This window comes from Delphinapterus leucas, chromosome 17, assembly GCF_059928025.1.
Source record: "Delphinapterus leucas isolate spDelLeu-1000000601 "Yukka" chromosome 17, BTC_Dleu_Yukka2, whole genome shotgun sequence".
Lineage (NCBI taxonomy): Eukaryota > Metazoa > Chordata > Mammalia > Artiodactyla > Monodontidae > Delphinapterus > Delphinapterus leucas.
Window position 1 is genome coordinate 59,638,172 of NC_143145.1, and position 13,072 is coordinate 59,651,243.

Here is a 13,072-nt window from a genome sequence, read left to right on the forward strand (position 1 = left end):
TTTCATGTGTTTGTTGGCCATCTGTATGTTTTCTTTGGAGAAATGTCTATTTAGGTCTTCTGCCCATTTTTGGATTGGGTTGTTGTTTTTTTGATATTGAGCTGCATGAGCTGTTTGTATATTTTGGAGATTAAACCCTTGTCAGTTGCTTTATTTGTAAATATTTTCTCCCATTCTGAGGGTTTTCTTTTCATCTTGTTTATGGTTTCCTTTGATGTGCAAAAGCTTTTGTTTCATTAGGTCCCATTTGTTTATTTTTATTTCCATTTCTCTAGGAGATGTGTCAAAAAGGATCTTGCTGTGATTTATGTCATAGAGTGTTCTGCCTAGGTTTCCCTCTAAGTGTTTTACAGTGTCTGGCCTTACATTTAGGTCTTTAATCCATTTTGAGTTTATTTTTGTGTATAGTGTTAAGGAGTGTTCTAATTTCATTGTTTTACATGTAGCTGTCCAGTTTTCCCAGCACCACTTATTGAAGAGGCTGTCTTTTCTCCATTGTATACTCTTGCCTCCTTTATCAAAGATAGGGTGACCATATGTGCATGAGTTTATCTCTGGGCTTTCTATCCTGTTCCATTGATCTATATTTCTGTTTTTGTGCCAGTACCATACTGTCTTGATTACTGTACCTTTGTGGTATAGTCTGAAGTCAGGGAGCCTGACTCCTTCACCTCTGTTTTTCTTTCTCACAATTGATTTGGCTATTCGAGGTCTTTTGTGTTTCCATACAAATTGTAAAATTTTTCGTTCTAATTCTGTGAAAAATGACATTGGTAATTTGATAGGGATTGCATTGAATCTATAGATTGCTTTGGGTAGTATAATCCTTTTCATAATATTGACTCTTCCTATTGAAGAACATGGTATATCTCTCCACCTGTTCATGTCATCTTTGATTTCTTTCATCAGTATCCTATAGTTTTCTGAGTACTGTTTTTTTGCCTCTTTAGGTAGGTTTATTCCCAAGTATTTTATTCTTTTTGTTGTAATGGTAAATGGGATTGTTTCCTTAATCTCTCTTTCTGATCTTTTGTTGTTAATGTATAGGAAAGCAAGAGATTTCTGTTCATTAATTTTGTATCCTGCAAGTTTACCAAATTCATTGATTAGCTCTACTAGTTTTCTGGTGGTAGCTTTAGGATTCTCTGTATATAGTATCATGTCATCTGTAAACAGTGACAATTTTACTTCTTCTTTTCCAATTTGAATTCACTTTATTTCTTTTTCTTCTGAATGCCATGGCTAAGACTTCCAAAACTACATTGAATAATAGTGGTGAGAGTAGATATCCTTGTCTTGTTCCTGATCTTAGAGGAAATGCTTTTGGTTTTTCACCATTGAGAATGATGTTTGCTGTGGGTTTATCCTCTATGGCCTTTATTATGTTGAGGTAGGTGTCCTCTATGTCCACTTTCTGGAGAATTTTTATCATATCAGTGTTGAACTTTGTCAAAAGTTTTTTTCTGCATCTATTGAGATGATCATATGGTTTTATTATTCTATTTGCTAATGTGGTGTATCATGTTGATACTGAAGAATCCTTGTATCCCTGGTATAAATCTCACTTGATCATGTTGTATGGTCCTTTTAATGTGTTGTTGGATTCTCTTTGATAGTATATTGTTCAAGACTTTTTCATCTATGTTCATCAGTGTTATTGGTCTGTAATTTTCTTTTTTTGTGATATCTTTGTCTGGTTTTGGTATCATGGTGATGGTTGCCTTATAGAATGAGCTTTGGTGTGCTCCTTCTTCTGCATTTTTTGGAAGAGTTTGAGAAGGAAAGGTGTTAGCTCTTCTCTAAATGTTTGGACTTTTGAGGTTAGAGGATATGATTCTGGGAAGATCAGAGTATATAACCCACTCCACCCTGGAAATAGAGATCACATTTTATTTTTTTATGATAATAACCCATTTTATAACTCTGTTAATAAAATAAGCTAGAGCTTATCAAAAAACTTTATTTCTCATAATGTAATGTCCATCACAGTGGAAGCATTACCTCTTTAACATAATGCCTAGAATATAGTAAATGTCCAAGGAACCACTCCACCACTATCTAATATATATATATATATATATATATGTATATATATACAGTCTAGATGCAGTATAAAATAACACACTTTTACTCATTCCATATACCTTTATATAAAATGCAAAATGAATTTTCATTCAGTACAGATTATCCCAGATACTGAAGGAAGGAAAATTTACTAAGTTGGTAATTATAATATTATTAACTATGATAATGACAATGAATAATAAGAGCAATAATGGTAGTAACATTTAACACATCTTATGCTTTTACAAATATTCTAAACACTAAGCTAATTGTTTTACAACAGTTTCTCACTTGTTTCTCAAAATAACCTAAAGAAGTTTCTTTTATACTTTAAATTTCTATTTGAGGTAACAGGCTTAGGGAAGCAAAATTGCTTCTTAAAGATTACAAAGCTAGGAAGTGGTGGTGCCAAAATATGAACTAGGCTATGTATTTCCAAACCTATGTTATTCCCCATATTCAACTTATCCAATCTACTGGTCTGGTTTAAACTGAATCAAACAAACAAACAAACAGAAAAGATAGCCAAAGCCCAACGAATTAATCTATTGAAATGTGCAGCTTTATTTTTAGTCAGTGATTCTTTGTGATAAACAACACAGATTTTTATCTCCTGAGATAAAGTTGATGACTGAATTTTGAAAGTAGTCTTCAGGTCTCATTGGCGTACTAAATGTCATTTGCATAGGGCTACTCTATAGCTTTTAAGTACTTATTCTATACTAAGTGTCGTAAACATATTATGTCATTTAATCTAATGAAAGCCTTAGGTGCTAAATATAGTTGTTCTCCTGAAGATGATCATAGTGAGACTGAGAGCAGAAAATTAAATTAGGCAAGTTTGCAGAGTTAATGGACAACGAAATGAAGGACCTCATATTCAAACCTATTACTTTCTAAGTCTACAGTCCAATTTCTTTTATCTATATAAAGTATTTTTAAAAGGCTTCATACATATAATTAGTTGTATGAGTAGTGTGTGAAGGAAGAGGCATGAACTCTAATGTACATGTTCTGTACTATAATATTGCTTGTATTTTCTCATTTAAGTTGAACAACTATCTTGTGAAATATTTATATTATCCACATTCTGAGGACCAGGAAACTGAGGTGCAGAAATGTGGCATAATCTATCTAAAGTCATCACATCTGGAAAAACTGCAAAGGTAAATTATGAAGCTGAGGGCTTTTTTTTAAGATTTTTTTTTCCCCATGTGGACCATTTTTAAAGTCTCTATTGAATTTGCCACAGCACTGCTTCTGTTTTATGTTGTTTTTTTTTTTCTCTTTTGCCATGAGGCATGCAGGATCCCAGCTCCCTGACCAGGGTTTGAATCCACACCCCCCCACACCACCATCCTCCCCGCTCCTGCATTGGAAGGCGAAGTCCCAACCACTGGACTTCCAGGGGAGTCCCTGAACCAAAGTTTGACTGACCTAGGAGCTTGAAGTACTTTTGATATAGAATCTTTAAGGTACTTAATAATTTGAGTTATTAAGACTCAGTTAAAATGACTGACACTACTAATTCAATTTTTGGACCACTTATGTTTTCTATTTATTTTCTAGTAATTTATCTATATATTTTTTTCTAGTAGTTTACCTGTTTTTATAATTTAAAAATTATGTTGACAGAAAACTTTTAAATCTATACTGTCATCATTTTATCTCTGTGGCTTCTGTAGATATTTATGTATTTTGTTTTATAATGTCTTTTTATTTGTGTCTTCTCTTATTTTTAAATTATCTCCTCATCAAAAATTTAAATGTCAATACTTCAAAAAACTATTTGTCATTAGCCATTCTTTCTATTTTATATTTTCATTTTAATTTCATTTTGTTACTTTTTGATGTGTAGTATGAGAATAATCATTTTAAGTGTTTTAATTTCTATTATGATTGCTTATTTTACCTGTGTTAATAGTATATTTACTAATTTATAAAATATGAAGAATTTTTCTAGTTTCTAATTTGTGTGGTGGCTAGAAAAAATTCAATACATATTTTATGGCACCTTTCTGTGGTCAGTTTTCACAGACTTTTTTTGTTGTTGTTGTTGTTGTACACGGGCCTCTCACTGTTGTGGCCTCTCCCATTGTGGAGCACAGGCTCTGGACACACAGGCTCAGCAGCCATGGCTCACAGGCCCAGCCGCTCTGCAGCATGTGAGATCTTCCCAGACCGGGGCATGAACTCGTGTCCCCTGCATCAGCAGGCAGACTCTCAACAACTGTGCCACCAGGGAAGCCTCACAGACGTTCTTTATGTGGGTAAAATAATATGTTATATTGTTATTTATGATAATTTTTTCATTTTGCTCTTTATATTGTTCCTATTAATTTTGTTTAAGTTATTAGTTACTGAGAAAGTTCTTGATTGACAAAACCAATCCTCAACCAAACTAATACAGACTTCTCTGTTATCATCAAATGTTCTAACTTGTGATCTCACTACCAAAATGTTTTGTTTCATTTTATATTTAGCCAGACTGATATTGTTCATATTAGAATATGAACACCTATGACATAAGAAATGTAATTATATGATTAGTTTTAAAAGCAACTTACAGAGCACTTCATGAAGATAAAAGGTTTATCATTTTTGTTTAATTCTTCTTCTCTAATTTTTCCTTAGTTGACAATTTCTGATGATTCAGGTATCTCCTGAAATGGCAACACCTCAGATCATTTTTCTGACTGCCCAGTGTAATAATTATTCATTATATATATATATATTTATATTTATATACATATATATGAGTATTAAATAAACATAATAGTGTTTGGTAAAATTTTGTTGAATGAATAATGCTAAATGATATTTATGAAGCTTTTCTGAATCCAATTTTCTTCCAGTAATACTTGAAAAATTGAAGAGGAGAATGTGGTTATATAATAATCCCTGATTCATCATCACCATATCTTTTTTTTTTTTGGCATTTCTATTTCTTCCTTTTATTTTTCACTCTGTTTCTTTACCCTTTTCCCCCATTTCTTTCTTCTCTTCCCCTTTCTCCCATTTCTATGTAGATAGTGAATTTTTCTGAGTCTGGCTTAATAAACTCTTTGTCCTTTCTAATGCTTAGAAGTCAGTGGACTTTGCAAAGGAGGAAATTAAAATGGCAGCCTCAGTAGCTCAGGGTTAGACATTAACACTCATCCTTATGAGTAGACACTAGAGATGCAAATGATGCTGTTGCATTTTTCTGAGAGTTTCAGTGTGGAGCTTTTATTGTTTTGTTATTATGAAGATAAGTCATCATGGGCATCAACCTACACTTTGTATTCACTTTAATAAGTTTCTTTATTGTTGCTCAGAAATGTACATCAGCATAGATTGTAAGCTACTGCTTCCTTAATCTTCCATTCAGGAAATGAGTGTGCCTAAATGAAATATTAATACCCTTTCCTTTCAACTTTTAAGATACAACCTATTTTATCCAGTGTTTCTTCCTTATTGGTGTTAAGAACAAAAGAGTCTGTTTATTAAAATAATAATTTACAACACAAAAACAGTGTGTATGCTGAAACAGAAGTCAAGTTAAGGACAAATCCACACATACTGATTATACATTTAGTTTGACTCCTCTTAAGGGATGTTGTGTCTAGATATGCCTAAATTGACACAAAATATGCCTATACAAGAGTAAATTTCCACAAGACTAAGAGTTTCAAGTGATCTGTTTACTAATCATAGAAAAATTCTCATTAGCATGTATTTCCATTAATAAATTCACTCATTCAATAGACAGCTATTGACTGCTTACAACACAACAGTCTATGTTTTAGGCTCAAGAAATATAGTGGTAAACTGTGCAAAACTTCTACCCTCATGGAGGATGTCATGAGGATATCAAAACACAAATATCATTCCAGACTGCAGTAATGTCTTTGCAGAATGAGATTATATGATGAGTGCTGTTAGATCTATTTTAGTTAGGATGGTTAGGAAAAGCTTTTGTAAAGAGAAGATCTTTTAGATCAGATATAAATAATAATGGAACTGTGCAAAGCAGAGAACAGCATTTGTGGTGAAGGGAATAAATGGTACACGGGCAGTGGTTTTCCTGAAATAGAAAGAAGACATGTGTGGCTGGAGTATCTTGATTGAAAGGGAGAAATAATAAGAAATGAGGCTGGAGTGAGAAGTAGGCACCAGGTTATGTTGAGACCTGTGGGATAATTATAAAAATTTTGAATCTTATTATAAGTTTTAGAACAAGTTATTGAAATATTTTAATCAAAGGAGTGAATGATCTTATGCTCTTTTTAAATTTTATTATCATATTGTCATCTCCGTGTATAGTTGATTGCAATGTGATAAGTGTAGAAGTGGAAGACAGCTTAGGAAGATTCCTTTTTTGGTTGTGAAATGAAAAATAATGTTAATTTTGAATGGAAGGGAAAGTGTAGACAGTGAGAAGTGTTCAGGTTTGGGTTATAGTTTGTGCATAAAACCAACTGGAATTCTTGGTGGAAGGCGTGATTGTATTAAAAAAGGAAAGTAATCAAGAGTGACTGTAGCTCTTATTTTGAACAACTGGATGCATGGTGGTGACCTTATATAGATTTAAATTATAGATTTAAATTGCAGAGCTCAAAATCAGTAAAAATAAATTTGATATGTACCTTATTATAAGTATTATATATTTCCTATAAATGTTAACATCTTGATAACTCTTGAAACTTATTTCGGGACCCAGGGGTAGGTTCTAATGGACACTGGATATGTGTGTTTTGAAGGAAATTTGGAAATACGTTGCAGCCCAAACTTTTATATCTTGTCTGTCATACATATATACACATTGAATTTAGGTCTTGAGTATCTCTTAAAAACATACCAGAGCCCCTTATATTGAGAATTAATGATAAATACAATTAAGTTGGAGGATTACAGTCTAAATAATGGGTGACAGTGTTGTGATTTATATGACATTTTATTTTACAGTGACAAAAAGAAACTAACATACATGAGCACTGAAAACATCAATAATGAGCATTAACTGAAGAGATATGAGAAAAATAGGCTAAGTTAGGCTTTTTAAAGTTCTTTTATCAGAAGAGAAAAGGGGAGAATACTGTACTTTATCTTATGTAGTAAGTAATAGTCTGTATGAAACATACCTAATAGGACTGATTCACAGATAGAAACACTTAACCAAAATGGTCTGGATCATTTAAAAAATGACAGAATACATGCCATGCCCTAATATTTAATGTTTGCATTACACATTTCTTTGAAGAATCCAAGTGCCTGTATGTCTCCAGATAGTCTTGAAATTCATGTCAGTAATTTTTATTATGCTTGTGCAACTGATGTTGCTTGATTTTAATTTCCTTTGAATTGTGATCACAATAATTCACTTTCCTAACATGAAGTAATACTTTATTTCCTCATTGGTGTTAACAAGAGCAAACCTTTGTAAGAAGCATATATTTATTAAAGATTCAGCACTTTGCAGCTCATCTTCATTTTAAAATTCAGTGTTGCTAACCTACGATTCTTCCCTGAGATATTTTTTATTACCACTACAAACCGGCATTTAAATCCCTTTTTCTCAAGCTATGAAGACATATGGTGGTTTTAATAAATGAATTTTTAAAAGTGTGTTAATCTTTGCAATGAACAATTAAACATTTTTCTATAACTATGTCACTCCTTTGTATAATATTTCATTCAAATAATTAGAGTCAGAACCAATACTTGTATAAATATTGTATATATCTTGTACAAATATAGATTCATATAATTATTTTATATGAAATATAATATATCTTCATGTTGATATGATGTCAATTATATTAGAAATGAAAATAGATCATGAGGTAAAAGCTCAAAATCTCTAGAGTAAAACTAATTTGCCTTTGATATAAGAGCAAAATAGTATTTGTAGGCATTTCTTTTTAATAAAAATTCAGATGAAGCCAGTTATCTTTTTTTCATATGACTATGTCTTGCATCTAAATGCTTACTCTTAAATCAGAGGAGCAGAAAAGACAACCCAACCAATCTGTGTAAGGGTTGGTTATAACTGTCCCATTTCTTAGAAATGCAATGAGAAGATCTAGAGACAATTCATAATAATAATATAGCCAATGATTAGCTATAATAACCGCAAACTAGAAAAATTATACACACTCTTACTGGGTTTGATTAAACATAATGCATGGAGATGTGTTCTCATTCAAGTAATTCTTGCAGAGGATTTTTGGATGAAAACTTTTATAAATAGTAGAGCAACTAAAAAAATTATCTGAGTTTTTGTGAACTGTGTGTTAGAAGTAGGATCTACTCCAATGTAGCTTTCCATCAAACAATTATTATGCAAATGTTGTGTGCTAAACACTATATTAGGTATTGGGAATGCAAAGGTGAACTAGATGGGAATGTATCTAGTTTTCTGGATTTTACATTCTAGTGCACAAAGAAGAGAAAACATGTAAGCAGTTAAAAATACAAATTATAAAGTTTTCTAAACAGGAAAAGTAGAGATTAATATTGGCTAGAACGCCTTTGGGTAAATAGTTAGAGAAGTATGCTTTAAGGAAAAGATATTTAAGCTAAACCCCTCAGGAAAAAAAATAAAGAGCCAGCCATAAATACATAAAATAAATTCAAGTAAAACGTTTTGTAGGAAAATGAAAGAATTTGGGAAAATTAAAAAAAAAAAAGAGCAAGTTACACTTGATCTTAATTATTGTGAGAACCATCTAAAATGATCATTTTAGAAGTTGGAATTCTGGGAATTTAATATTTTATAGTTTCTGCAAAAAATGTGTAGTCTAGTGAACTATTAACCTAAGGGAAAATGTACGTTTATTGTTTTTAGTCAAAGTATACCTGGCTAAGAGAGTCAAATAAATCTTTGCCTTTTCAATAAGTGACTTTGCTCTAGAAGTTAAAGGTGTTTAGGTGAAACAGCAATCAGAAGTTACCAGCTGTGGTCAATTGGATAAGGTGATGTATTGTGTTTTTCAAAAAAATCCCTAAACCATTAGACATTTCTGCTTTTTATAAATTGAAATATTTTTCTTTGAAATAAATTTTTAATAATATTTTCTTAGAAATATACTTCTTAGAAATATTTCTGCTTAGAAAAAGAATATAAAGATTTCAAACAATTAAAAAGAAGTGTAAAGGAGTACAAAATCTTTTAGAAACTCATCCAAAGTCATTACTTTTAACACTTTAATCTTATAGCTTTGTTTTTAATATGATATAAAATACTGGTTTATTTCATAACCTACTACTATTCTCCTAAAAATTTGAACAGTCCACACTTTTAAGTCAAATTGTATAACATTTCATATTATGTATGCACAATAGTTTATTCTTATTTTCATTGAAGTATAGTTGACTTACAATATCATATTAGTTTCAGGTGTACAACATAGTGATTAGATATTTTTTATAGATTTTATTCCATATAAAATTATTATATTATAAAATATTGGCTATATTCCCTGTGGTATACATTGTCTTGTATCTAATTTATTTTATACCTAGTAGTTTGTACCTCTTAATGTCTTTCACCTATCATGTCCTTCCCTGGCCCTTCTCCTCACCGGTGACTACTTTGTTTTCTGTATCTCTAAATTACTTTTTGTTTTATTTACTTCATTTATTTTTTAGATTTCATGTATATGTGAAAACATACAGTATTTATTTTTCTCTGTAATTTATTTAACTAAGCATAATACCTTCCAGGTCCATCATGGTCCTTTTGCAACAACATGAATGTGATTGTAAATGGGATTGTTTTCTTACTTTCTCTTTCTGATAGTTTATTATTATCAGCAATTAGAAACATGAGAGATTCCTGTATATTAACCTTGTATCCTGAAACTTTACTGAATTAATTTATTGGTTCTAATTTTTTTTTCGTGGAATCTTTAGGGTTTTCTATATAGTATCAAGTCACTTGCAGATAGTGACAGTTTTATATCTTTCCTTCCAACTGGATGACTTTCATTTATTTATTTATTTTTGACTGGTTGCTGTGGCTAGCACTTCCAATACTATTTAAATAGAAATGACAAGAGTGGGCATCAATATGTTGTTCCTGATCTTAGAGGAGAACCTGTTAGCTTTCCACCATGTTAGATGTAGTGTTGACATAACTGACCTTTCTTATGTTAAGAGATGTTCCCACACTATACCAAATTTATTGAGAGTTTCCATCATGAATGAATGTTGAATTTTGTCAAATGCTTCTCCTGCACCTATGACCGTGTGATTTTTAGCCTTTGGTTAATGTGATATATCACATGGATTGATTTATGGAGATTGAATGACCCTTGTATCCCTGGAATAAATCTAACTTGATCATGAAGTATAAACATTTTATGTGTTGTTGAATTTGGTTTGTTAATATTTTGTTGAGCATTTTTGAATGTATGTTTATCAGGGATATTGGCCTGTAATTTTCTTTTTTCATAGTGTCTTTATCTGGTTTGGTGTCACGGTAATTGTTACCTTGTAGAATGCATTTGGGAGTATTCCTTCCTTTTCAATCTTTTCGAATAGCTTGAGAAGAATAGTTATTAACTCTTTGAATGCGTGGTAGAATTCCACTATGAAGCCATCTGGTCCAGGACTTTTGTCTGTTGGCAGTTTTTTGGTTTTTTTTTTCAGTATGCAGGCCTCTCACTGTTGTGGCCTTTCCCGTTGTGGAGCACAGGCTCTGGATGCACAGGCTTAGCGGCCATGGCTCACAAGCCCAGCTGCTCCATGGCATGTGGGATCTTCCTGTACCGGGACATGAACCAGTGTCCCCTGCGTTGGCAGGCAGACTCTCAACCACTGCGCCACCAAGGAAGCCCTGTTGGCAGTTTTTTAAGTTATTGTTTCAATTTCAGTACTACTAATCAGAAAATCCAGATTATCAATTTCTTCCTGATTCAGTCTTGGAAGATTGTATGTTTCCAGGAATTTATGCATTTCTCTGGGTTGTCCAGTTTGTTGGCATATAACTGTAGTATTCTGTGATGCTTGTTTGTACTTCTGCAATATCAAATGTAACTTCTCCCTTTCAATTCTAATTTTGTTTATTTGGGCCTTCTCTCTTGTTTTCTTAATGAGCCTGGCTAAATACTTGTCAATTTTGTTTATCTTTTTAAAAAAACAGCTCTTGGCTTCACTGATCTTTTCTATTACTTTTGTTTGGGTCTCTATTTTATTGATTTCTGCTCTGATCTTCATTATTTCCTTCCTTCTACTAACTGTGGGGTGTGTTTGTTCTTCTTTTTCTAATTCCTTTATACAGTAAGTTAGGCTGTGTTTTTGAGATTTTCATGTTTCTTGAGGTAGGCCTGTCTTGCTATAAACTTCCTCCTTGGAATTGTGCTTGCTGTATCCCATACATTTTGGAAAGTTGTGTTTCTTTCTTCTTTGATTCAAGGAATTTTTCTATCCTCTTTGATTTCTTTGTTGACACATTGTTTTTTTAGTAGCATGTTGTTTAGTCATCACATTTTTTTCAGTTTTTATCTTTCAGTTTTATGATTTCTAGTTTCATACCTTTGTGGTCCTAAAAGATCCTTGATATAATTTCAATCCTCTTAAATGAACTGAAACTTTTTTTGTGGCCTGGCATGAAATGTATCTTGGAGAATTCCATGTTCACTTAAAAATAATGTGTACTCCATTGTTTTTGGATGGAATGTCCTGTAGATATTTTAAAATCTAACTGTTCTAATGTGCCAGTTGCCATTGTTTCCTTTTTGATTATCTTCCTGGTTATCTATCTATTGATATAAGTTGGGGGGGATTAAAGTCCCCTACTATTATTGTATTACTGTCATTTTCTCCCTTTATGTCTAATAATAACTGCTATATATATTTAGGTGCTTCTACATTAGATGCATACATGTTTACATATCTTATATGTTTTCTTAGATTGATTCTTATCATTATATAATTCCTTCTTTGTCTTTTATTATAGGCTTTGTCTTAAAGTCTGCTTTGAGAAGCAAGAAGAACTACAATCCTGCAGCCTGTGGAACAAAAACCACATACACAGAAAGATAGACAACATGAAAACTCAGAGGGCTATGCACCAGATGAAGGAACAAGATAAAACCCCAGAAAAACAACTAAATGTAGTGGAGATAGGCAAACTTCCAGAAAAAGATTTCAGAATACCGATAGTGAAGATGATGCAGGACCTTGGAAAAAGAATGGAGGCAAAGATCGAGAAGATGCAAGAAATCTTTAACAAAGATTTAGAAGAATTAATGAACAAATAAACAGAGATGAACAATACAATAACTGAAATGAAAACTACACTAGAAGGAATCAATAACAGAATAACTGAGGCAGAAGAACAGATAAGTGACCTAGAAGACAGAATGGTGGAATTCACTGCTGGGGAACAGAATAAAGAAAAAAGAATGAAAAGAAATGAAGACAGCCTAAGAGGCCTCTGCAAAAACATTAAACACAACAACATTTGCATTAAAGGGGTCCCAGAAAGAGAAGAGAGAGAGAAAGGACCAGAGAAAATATTTGAAGAGATTATAGTAGAAAACTTCCCTAACATGGGAAAGGAAATAGCCACTCAAGTCCAGGAAGCACAGCGAGTCCCATACAAGATAAACCCAAGGAGAAACATACTGAGACACATAGTAATCAAACTGGCAAAAATTAAAGACAAAGAAAATTATTGAAAGCAGCAACGGAAAAACAACAAATAACATACAAGGGAACTCCCATAAGGTTAACAGCTGATTTCTCAGCAGAAACTCCACAAGCCAGAAGGGAGTGGCATGATATACTTAAAATGATGAAAGGGAAGAACCTACAACCAAGATTACTCTACCCAGCAAGGATCTCATAGAGATTCGATGGAGAAATCAAAAGCTTTACAGACAAGCAAAAGCTAAGAGAATTCAGCACCACCAAACCAACTCTTCAACAAATGCTAAAGGAACTTCCCTAAGTGGGAAACACAAGAGAATAAAAAGACCTACAAAAACAAGACAAAAACAATTAAAAAAATGGTCATAGG